This window comes from Lytechinus pictus, chromosome 6, assembly GCF_037042905.1.
Source record: "Lytechinus pictus isolate F3 Inbred chromosome 6, Lp3.0, whole genome shotgun sequence".
NCBI classification, from domain to species: Eukaryota; Metazoa; Echinodermata; class Echinoidea; order Temnopleuroida; family Toxopneustidae; genus Lytechinus; species Lytechinus pictus.
In genome coordinates, this window is record NC_087250.1 from 28,275,329 (window position 1) to 28,286,816 (window position 11,488).

General features: G+C 35.0%; 1 pseudogene; it reads left to right on the top strand.

The window, feature by feature from the left end:
* The first annotated feature begins 1,336 nt into the window (after positions 1 to 1,336).
* Positions 1,337 to 9,063, top strand: LOC129262743 (proline rich transmembrane protein 1B-like; annotated as a pseudogene).
* The last annotated feature ends 2,425 nt before the right edge of the window (positions 9,064 to 11,488 follow it).

Genomic DNA, 11,488 nt, shown 5'->3' on the forward strand with positions numbered 1-11,488 from the left:
TATTGGCCTCATCGCAATAAAAGGGTTAGTACACGAGATTTTGAAATCGCAAATAACATGCATAATTTGTGTTCCTTTTTGCTTGTTTCTTTCTTTAATAAGTTTTCAATCTCTCTCTATATATGTTTTAGAAATATTATATGTTTAAATTGATGTATATGTTCTGTTATAATGAGATATGTTTAAGTGGACTTCAGGGAATGGTCGTACGCAGCAAGGGGGAGGGGGGGGGGGCAAATTCCCGATCAACTGTTGTGAATACACATTTTTTTTCTTAACATTTCATGAAAACTATGAAAAATGTGCAAATGTTAGATGTGCACCAAATACTTTTATTACACTTGTAAAAAAAAAAATAATCGCCCCATTGAGCAGCTCGGTCCGTTTACTCTATCGTTTTTATTTTATTTTTTTAAAATAAGTTCGAGTCTTGGCCCCCCCCCCCCCCGGAAATATTATTTTATTATCTGCGTGTTGTCATGCAAAATGGCATGACTGGTAATCCTACATTTTGAAAAGAGCATTTGACAGGGTCAGACTTTACCCCTTTTTCAACATTTTAATTTATGGCGCCGGTGAAGTGCAAAAATATGTGCGCCGCTCGGCAGTGCGACCCCCCCCCCCCCCTTCGCCAAAAGCTGGATCCGCCTATGTACCTCGTTCACATTTGCCCTACGGCGGCCGTACGGCAAGGCGAAAAGAGTAGTTTTAACAATTTTTGTACCAGCTACATACGGGCTACATAATTGGTTTGAATAAAAATGAATAAAGCGGCTGTTTTCGACTCCCCGTACGGCCACCGTAGATCAAATGTGACCGATTTATTACCAAGATTTCAGATGATCCACTTTTAATAAAGCGATCACGTAGAATAAAGAACATAATGTAAAAGGACTTCGAACGCGCAATATCAATAATTGATATCGCCACTGATGATGCAAGCTTATGCTATGTAAACTCAAAGTTAATGCCATCAGGGGCGGAAATCTCTCCCAAAAGGTAAGGGGGACAAGGGGCTGGAAAATTTGACAAGCAAAAGAAAAAGGTTATCATCCCAAAAGTAAGGACATCTCGTCCTAAAATACATGTTTTATTTAGATTTTGAACGATGTATTTCTTACCATCATAAAAGACCACAAATAGTTGGGGGACATTTGATATTGTGTCCCCCCTACTATTTTGAGTAGGGGGGACACGTCCCCCCTCCCCCCCTGGGATTTCCGCCGATGAATGCAATGTATCTAATGGCCTACCATTGATCGATTTGGAGTCGGTTTTCAAAGTGTGACTGGATACATCCGGAGCTTACTTCGCAACACACGATATAAAATGATATCATCAGAGACATCGTTTCCTGTCTATAATTTGTTAAGCTGAGGTTGGAATACTACATCATGTCGTCCGGTAAGATCTTATATATTTATATTGGGTGGTCTCAAGTTCAGTGTTGATGATGATGATGATCCACAGCATTTATATTGCGCCATAATAAATCTGTTAAGAACATTCATAGGCGCAGGCTCATCCAATAAGTTAAAGGGATGGTCCGGGCTGAAAGTATGTATAGCTTAATAAATAGAGTAGAATTCATTGAGCAAAATGCCGAAAATTTTATCAAAATCGGATAACAAATAACAAAGTTATTGAATTTTAAAGTTTAGCAATATTTTGTAAAAACAGTCTTCATGAATATTCATTAGGAGGGCTGATGATGTCACATCTCCACTTGTTCGTTTGTATTTTATTATATGAAATTAGGTTTATTCAATTTTTTTCCTCCAAGAACTAGAAAAATTGGATTGGCAACTGATTTAGTGCATTAGGTATTTATTGCTGCAACTTATTTCATTATAAGGGATACATTTACACAAGTATGAAATGAAAAAATTATGATTTTATGTAATAACATAAGAAAACGAAAAGTGGTTTGTTTTAACTCAGAATGTTTCGTTTTTGGAGCTAGTAAACGCAATCCCGGCAAAATGTGGCTTCAACACCAACGCCGAACTTGAAATCAACCATTAATAGATTTATACAATTTAACTTGAGTTAAAACCATTACCATCAGTCAAACTTAACAGCCTGCATTATATGCAACAAGTTTTATTTTTCTCTTAATCTCTCTTGATTGTGGATTGTAGGTGTTGGTTTGTTTGAGCTTCAAGCATCTGGAATTAATTATTAATCTGAATGAGAACGACGAGGATCATTGTTTTCAATTTTTCATTTAGCTACTTCCCTAAACTTGCTGTATGAGAAAGTCCACCATGGCAGCAAGTTTATTTTTAATAATTGTACAGTTAACAGGCAACAATATTTATGATAAAGAAATTGCATAGTAATGATTTTTTCCTTCAATTTTAAAATTCCATATGCCAGCGGCTAACCATACCCCTAAGCAATGTCAGGCGACGATATCAAAACTCCAACGATTCCCATTTTGTTAAATAATACCGGGATAATTACAGGCCTAATTATTTTTGTGTTTTGTATTCCATACTAAAAACTTTTAGCTTTTTATAAATGGGCCATTTGGACACCTCTTTCAATATATTTTTTTCTCCATTGACATGGTAGAAACAAAACTACTCTTCAGTTAGTACAGTGGCGTAAAGAGTAAACAGTTTTCAGGAGCAGAGTCTGTTTCTGCTATGGTAACTCCCGTAGGAACTCGGCGGGACAGCCTTTTAATTGCTGGTATACCAATAACCCCAAGCTATAGGTATAAGTATAGGAAACATTTTCTTTTCGTCCAAGTAAGTCAGGTATTAAATGGATGGTCCAGGCTGGAGATATTTATATCGCAATAAATAGAGTAAAATTTACAAAGCAAAATGCTAAAAATTTGATCAAAATCGGATAACAAATAAGAAAGTTGTTGAATTTTAAAGATTTGCATTATTCCGTTGAAACAGTTCTAATCATGTCTTTATGAATATTTATTAGGTGCGCTGATGATGTCACATCCCAACTTGTTCTTTTGTATTTTATTATATGAAATTAGGTTTATTCAAAGATTTTCTACCAAGAACTAAATAAAGCAATTGGATTGAAAACTGATTAGTGCATTAGTTATTTATTACCGCAATTCATAAAATATCTAATTGATCAGGATATTAATAATATAATTATAAAATTTGTTCTACGTCACTCACGGGTGACAATAGACCCTGCGTGTGGCACACGGTATAACCGACCGACAACCTACCGATATAGTCAAGTCAATCTAGCCAGAATAGGGGGGTAACCCACCACTAATTGCAACACGAGATATTCCACTGAAATGCTTTCCAGGAAGGTCCCCTAAACAACATACTAAAAGTCCCAAGAAACCCAAGCAGTGGAAATTTATGAAATTTGCATATTATGCAAATTAGCCATGAAAAATAAGAAAAAAGAAGGGAAATAAACCAAAGATTACAAATTAAAAGTCCAAAACAATTTAATTCAAATGGAAATTCATGATAAATAACTGAATTTAATGTTTTTAATCAAAAGTGCAAAAAATTCTACCTCATTTGCATATTATGCAAATAAGCATCCTTATATGGAAAAAAATTCAAGATATTGTGATTTTTCTCAAATAGACTGCTTGAAAACATTTCATTAATGTTGAAATTAATATGCTACTATATCACTAAGCATGAGAATTCATCCCAATGCCTGAAAATTAATTTGCATATTATGCAAATTAGCCATTAAAAAAAATAGAAAATGAGGAAATTAATCCAAAGATTAAAAACTAAATGTCCACAGCAAGTAATTTTGAACAAAAATTCATGATGAATAAATAAGTTCAATGTCTTTATTAAAAAAAGCTAGCAAATCTGCCTCATTTGCATATTATGCAAATAAGTATCCTTATATGGAAAATGTCAATAAATTTTTATTTTTATCACATTGACTGCAGTGAAAACATTTCAGTTTTTCAAATTAATATGCTGATATCACTAAGCATTCAAATCTATCCTAATGTGATTTATATTAAAGGAAAAATACTGGAAATATGTTCTTTGCTTCCTAAGCGTTAGTCTGACAAGATGATGGGATTGGCAAGAACAAAGCACAGTTTTTGAATTGGTGTGTAGTTTGTTAGAGTTGACAACCCTTTCTTATATGGATGGGAACGATATATACTTTCTTTAAATTTCACCGCATAAACTTGATAAACGGAGGCCAGGAAAAGCAAACTTATGGCAGGTAAGATCTGATGAGTAGTCTCATTAAGAAGTGCAGCAGAGATTCCGTCTGGCCTAGTAGCTTCATGCAGGTTGTTTTCTTTAACAATTTCTTCAGTAGTCTGGCTACACCTGCTTGACTAAACAATATGTTATCTGGCCATATTTGGGTCAGGACTGGGTCCCAGGACTTCAGCGTCATCATCATCATGATCAGTGGTGAATACTAAGACTAAAAATCTTTGCCTTCCTTTAATAATGATATTCCAATGTAGTCATAGCTATTGATATTAAGGGCTCCCAACATGCTAATTGTTACAGCCTGGATCATTGTCAATCTGGTCAACAAATTATGTATTATAGGCTTGTCTACAAACCCTCTTATGGTCCTCTTTAATGCATTGCAGCAATTCTGAGCTTTACCTTACTGATGCTTTTGGGGCTCTAAAATGTGCAAGCCTTCCTAGCCTTTCTCTAAAACTCTTGACATCTTCCGACACAACTTATGTCCAATGTCTCATTGAGGCAACTTGTGTTGGAAGAAGACATGGTTAACGGTGTTGTTCTTGTTAAAGTCCTCTTGATTGGCATTCAGTCTCCTAAGCTCGACTTGTCGGAGTTCAGTACAGAGAGTTGTATGATTGTCCAAAGTACATCTGCATGACACTATTAAAGTCAGCATTCCTCCAGAAGAACATAATAGTCGTACCATAAAATGTTTATTCCTCTGGATAACCTCACAGTATACCCATGAGTAGCACATTGTGGCAAATAAATCCTGGAAGTGGTACACACTGTCTAATCAATGTTGGATGGTATTTGATGGTGATGTTAAGGGTGTTCCATTATATTGTGTCCTCTTGTTGGAAAGGCAATAATATGGCTTAGTCCTCCATCTGGTTTGTTCATTGTCTCACTGAGGAATTTCTGTTTACCATAAATATCAGGAAATTAATATTATTAATTTCATACGACTTACTTAGAAACTATAGCTTTGATATTTGGAGATGGTTGCCATAGGAGATTTATGAAAGAGGAAAGAACAGAAAATGGATGCTTCATCATGAAGCAGCAACTGGATTCAGCAAGAACGTCTAATCTCGATTCCTTTATCTGAGAAAGATGCCTATAATGCACTTTAAGCCTTCATCATGAATTTATGAATGGCTTTCATGTCGCTCGTGTAGGCAAATGCCCATTGTTACTCTTATTAAGCATGCCCAGAGATCTTGTGATCCAAGCAAGTACTCATATTCACCACCAAGACAAGTGATGATGATGATGATGATGATGGGTTCTTGTAAAGCGCCGGTATCCGCCTCAGCTGGGCGCTCATGGCGCTTGCTCAAAAATAGGAAATATCTCACAAATGTCAATGTCTTCAAACAGTGCTTAGGATCATCATTCAGTTCAAGTACTGTCCTAGTAAAAAAAAAAATGCTACAATTGAGTTATTCTTGTCTTGGGATAATGTTGGAGTGGGGAACAGAAAGGTCTTCAGGTAAGACTCAAAAGTTGATTGGGTCTCTGCTGTCCTGATAAATTGGGGAAGGCTATTCCACAGCTTTGGTCCAGAGATGTAGAAGGCTCTGTCACCCCAGGTTGTGTGGCTGAGAGATTCCCACAGCAATGCTTGAGCTGCTGATCTGAGACTGCGTGTTGGTCTATGCTGAGATAAGAGCTCTGAGATGTAGGGTGGAGATTTATCGTTAAGCGCTTTAAATGCAAGGACCCCAAGTTTATAAGCTAATTGGTGTGATACAAGGACCAAATATTCGAAGCTAATGGGCTTTTATTTGTACGGGTGTGACATCTTGTGCTGATCACTTGGCAATCCAGGAGTTGCTAGCGTGGACTATACTCGCAAGAAACGCAAAGTCTCTACAAAGTCAAGAAGAGAGCAAGACTTGTATGGAAATAATGAAGCATTCAAGCAGTGGGATCCATGTAGAATGGACTCATCATTGTACAATATGAGTGGGGTAACTGCTCGTGACAAAAGTCAATATCAGCCAAGCAAGAAGTGTTTTTTTTTCCATATAAAGATGCTCATATATATGCAAATGAGGTAGATTTATTTACGATTTATTTTTATTTTTTAATAAATAAATTTGTAAAACTTATCATGGGCTTCAGTTCAATTCGTATTGATTTCTGCACTTGATTTCCAATATTTTGATTATTTTCCTTATTTGTAATTTATTATTGCTAATTTGCATAAAATCCAAATTTTGTGATTTTCCTATATGCTTGTATATTTAAGGACTTTTAATATGGTGTTTAGGAAACCTTCCTGTAAGGTATTGCCATATTCCAATTTCAATAGATAATCTACTTACAATTTTTGAGGGATGTATCACCAGTGTGTTTTCTTGAATATTTATAACATGTTAGATACTTTTATTTGCACAATATGCAAATTACACTACATACACTAAGCTGAATACAAATGTATTCAACCTCCTTAGTGATAGCAGCATGTACATTACAACATTAATGATATTTTCAAGCAGATAATGAGAGAAAAATCACAATACCTTGACATTTTTCCATATAAGGATGCTTATTTGCATATTATGCAAATGAGGTAGATTTTTTTTGCACTTTTGACAAAAAACATTGAATACAGTTATTTATCATGAATTTTCGCTCAAATTGAATTTTTTTGGACACTCAATTTGTAATCTTTGGGCTATTTTCCTTATTTTTCTAATTTTTATGGCTAATTTGCATATTATGCAAATTTCATACATTTCCACTGCTTGGATTTCTTGGGACTTTTAGTATGTTGTTTAGGGGACCTTCCTTGAAAGCATTGCAGTGAAATATCTCGTGTTGCAATTAGTGGTGGGTCAAACCCTATATTGACTGGACTAATAGCCCGATTAAATATTCAACTAGAGAGCGTTTCATCAGCATTTTGGTCTGATAATTTTCCTTGATTTTGATTGGCTCAGGACAGTTCTTTTGGTAAATGTAACTGTCAGATGAAACAGGAGAATCCCATCAGATAAAACCTCCGACAAGTTATTTTATGAAACGCTCCCCATGGTGGTACAAATAAGTTGCATTTCGCATAAGAATAAGTCTTATGCAGAAAGTCCTAAATAGTGTTCACCAATTAATTTGACCTATATTATTCAGAATACGAGCGATTCAACAACAAGGACGTAGAGGGCGGGAAACAGGCTGTACCTCCGAGTTATGGGACGACTGGTGAGGTTCACAGCGCTCCTGCATATCCTGTTCAACAGTCCCCTCCGCAGTATACGGGACAGCAACCTGCGACACTTGCTCTTGGACAAATTCCTCAGGTAGGAGAACTATGTTACCCCCCCCCCCCAAAAAAAAAAAAATATATATATATATATATGTATGTATATAATGTGGTATGATCTCCTTTCTCCTTTTTAATCATCTTCAAGTGCATTTGCCTATTTGCACTCCCTGGTAGAAAAGGGACAGAATCAAGAGCTTGTTGCCAGCTTAGGCATCAATGAAAGTATTTACATCAGCCTCTGCCCTTTCATCAAGTTTTCAAAAACTTGGAAAAAAATGAATCTGCACCCGTTGTCTTCAATTAGATGAATTAATTCGGTCATGCGTGATACAAATGGTGCAAATAAGGTATTACTGGAAAGCAGATGAGTTTCTCTTTGATTCCCAAGCATAGTAATTTTATGTAAAAAATATATTTCGAATATCAGCACTTTAGATTTGGATAACATTTTTTTTTCTGAAACGCACTGCATAAATCAACTGCAATCAGAAGAATAAGGAATGCTTATTTGACATGTTTGAATTGAACAATAATAATTTGTAAATGATGACAGGTCTCTGGTCAGCAGACGATGGTGCATGTTGCCGCCGGGCCTATCCCGAAGGATTACTTTGGATTTGCGCTCTTCGTTACAATCCTCTGCTGCCTACCATTTGGTGTTGTTGGCCTCGTCAAATCAAGCGAGGTAATTAAGTTATGTCTGACCAACAAACGTAGAGGGCAGCAGCAACAGCAGTTGAAGCTTGGGGGAAAACGTATATATAAATACATCTCTTTTTATACCCCGAAAAAAGGATACTGTTATAATAACTTGGCCATCCAGAGGTATCTTTTATAAAATCCTTTATTCTGATTGGCTGATGGGTCATACCATGGCAGTTACCAATCGATGACAAAATTACAATGATAGTAATTTTTGTACAACGGAGCTCTTGAGTATTTAAATTATTCCTAAACCGGGAATATTTTAAAAAATATGTTCACGTGGTACTGGATTGATTATGCTATTATTCATCACGATTTTTGTAAAATATGAATTTCCAATATTTATGATAATTCGTTTAAACTTTAATAATTATTTCTTAATTTGTCAAATATGAATATTTAATACTCATAGGTATGTTTGTAAAGCATCATTTAAAAAAAAGATATTTGTGCTATTAAAAAAAAATCATAATAATGAAAATGTTGATATACTTTTTTTTATTTTGTTCAAATTTTAATGGGCCTATTCATAAGTTATTTTATTTTTGTTTTAAACGTTTTATATTTACTATGGAACTATATCCATGCTGATTTTTTTTGTAAAAAGTAAACGAATAATTTACTTCATTTGAGTGGGAAATTTTTATTCTATTTTTCTTAAGTTGGATATTCAATATTTTATTTTTTAGAAGTTGATTTTATTTATAATTTTTTTACAGGTGAAGAATCGTGCGGCAGGAGGAGATTATAACGGAGCAACAATCTCTTCATCTGAGGCTCGACGCTGGTCATGGGCTGGCTGTATTATCGGAGGGATTATGTGGGGTATTGCTCTCATTATGACGTGTGTCTACATAGGTTTTGCTGTGACTGCCTAGCTGTAACGCTGGAAATTGCTAAACATGCCTGTCGGCGCTACAGAATGGGGAGGGGGCGGGGTTGGTTGGCGATCGCCCTCAATGATTTCCAATTGAAAGACAAGAAGAAACAGACCCGGGGGGGGGGGGGCACTTACATTGACGAGTGGATACCATGCGCGACAATATAACACGTAAAAAGCATGTTTTTTCAAGATAGGGCACGTTACGTACGTAACGTGATAAGGGTGTCAAAAACACCAAAAAAATGAAAACAGGTATCTATTTCGCTAAGAAAAATATACGTGTTTAGGGTCAAATTTGTGGGAATGATAAAACAAAATTAAAATGTTTTATAAAGGATGTCTTTTTTGCCCCAAACATTACGTGATTAGAGTCCGATTTGCGCGAGGTGTGGGCCGTAGCAAACCAAATGATGTGTAAAGTTAAAACCGACGACCGACGGACCCGTGACATAACAATAACATATCGCTGTACTTGTTTAGGGGTTCATCTCAGGGACTATACTTGCCAAGAGTATCGTTTTTTTTTTCTATACTTGTTAAGGGTAGGGTTTAACACGCCAATACTTGTTAAGTGGTGCATTTTCAGAATATGGAAAATACGTGTTTAGGGTGCTTTTCGAGACCCCATGGTCGCGCATGGTATCCACTCGTCAATGTGGGAAATAGAAAAACTTTGAAATAGATAAATTAGCCATCATTTTGTCTTGTTTTTGTTTGTTTTATTTTTATTTCTGCGTTCACAAAACATTATCAAAATATTTACATTGTTTGTAATATACAAAATAATTCATAATGCATACAATATAAACATAATACATAATTTGAAGGGAAAAATGGTGTGGGCATATACTTCACATTTTGATAATAAAAAAAAGGAACATTAACAAAATTTAATGAACGCAGGAGACCGCCATCGTGAGCGGTTAAGCTTGTAATTGATGGCAGCCTCATAAAAAGGGTTCGTGACTATGATTGGTAATTACTGAACAAGTGGGTGCAATGCAGGTGCAGGTGCGGGTGCAGAAGATAGCTGTATAATTTATTTTTTTTTAATTTATAGTGGTAAATGAGGATTAATTTGAAGGTTGGGATGAATAAGATCGAATTATATTTCTTTTAAAAGTTGATTTTAAAGAGTATAAAGTGGAACAAGATTTAATATTTTCTGCAAGATTATTCCAAATGTCTGTACCATGATGTCGAATTGATTTAGAGGTAATTAACAGTCTCGGGCTTGTGAGATGAAAGTTTCCAGATGTACGAGTTGGGTAGGTATGGACAGAACTATTGAACTTAAACATATCACCAAAAGACGAAAGGAGTAGGTTATTAATATACTTAAACATAATGATAGCTACTTGAAGAGTATATAAGTCGGCAACTTTTAGTGTTTTCTGTTTGAAAAATAATGGATCAGTGTGAGCCAAGTAATGAAATCCTGTACAAATGCGAATAACTCTTATTTGTAATTTGAAAATAGAAGTAAGCTTTGTTGAGCCACAATTAGCCCAAACAACGTTACAATAAGTAATATACGAGAGTACTAAAGAATTGTACAATAGGAATAAAGTTTAAAGAGGCAAAATAAATTTTAACTTAGAAATAATTCCAATGCTTCTCGAAATACACATTGTAATATGGTGCAGACGCTCATTCAAAGATAAAGCTACATCTATGATAACCCCTAAAAATCTATAGAATGAGTTTTTCGTTCTAATGACTTGCCGTCAATCTGTAGGTGAAATTGAGTGTTAGAAATATGAGAGTGATGTTTAAAATATATGTAATGAGTTTTTTTGTGTGTTCAAAGATAATTTGTTAGCTTTGAACCACTGTGATACTTTGTTTAGTTCATGATTTTAAATATTGTATAAGGAAGTGGGATTTGTATGAGAAAAAAAATATTTGTGTCGTCAGCGAATAATACAAAAGATAAAATGGATGATGTATTAATAATGTCATTGACATATAGTAAAAATAATGGTGGGCCTTATATGGAGCCTTGAGGGACACCACAATGAACTAAAAGTGAGTCAGAGTCATAACCATTAAATGCGACGTATTGTTGTCGATTTCTTAAGTAATCTTTAAACCAAAGGAGGGATTGACCTCGTACGCCATAATAATTAAGTTTTGAGAGTAGAATGTCGCGATTAAGTGTATCAAATGCCTTACTAAGGTCACAAAATATGCCAATGACATGTTCTTTGTAAGCAATGGCGTTTGTAATTTTATCATAGATTTGGATTGAAGCCAAGTTTGTTGAGTAATTTTTCTTAAAACCATATTGATTAGAATTTAGCAGATTGTGTTTGCTGATGAATTTATAGAGTCTGTTATATACAATTTTTTCTAAGATTTTTTATATATACACAACAAAAACAGTAAGTCCCCCCTAGATCAAATTGCTGTAACTTTTGAACGGAATTATTTTGAGATATG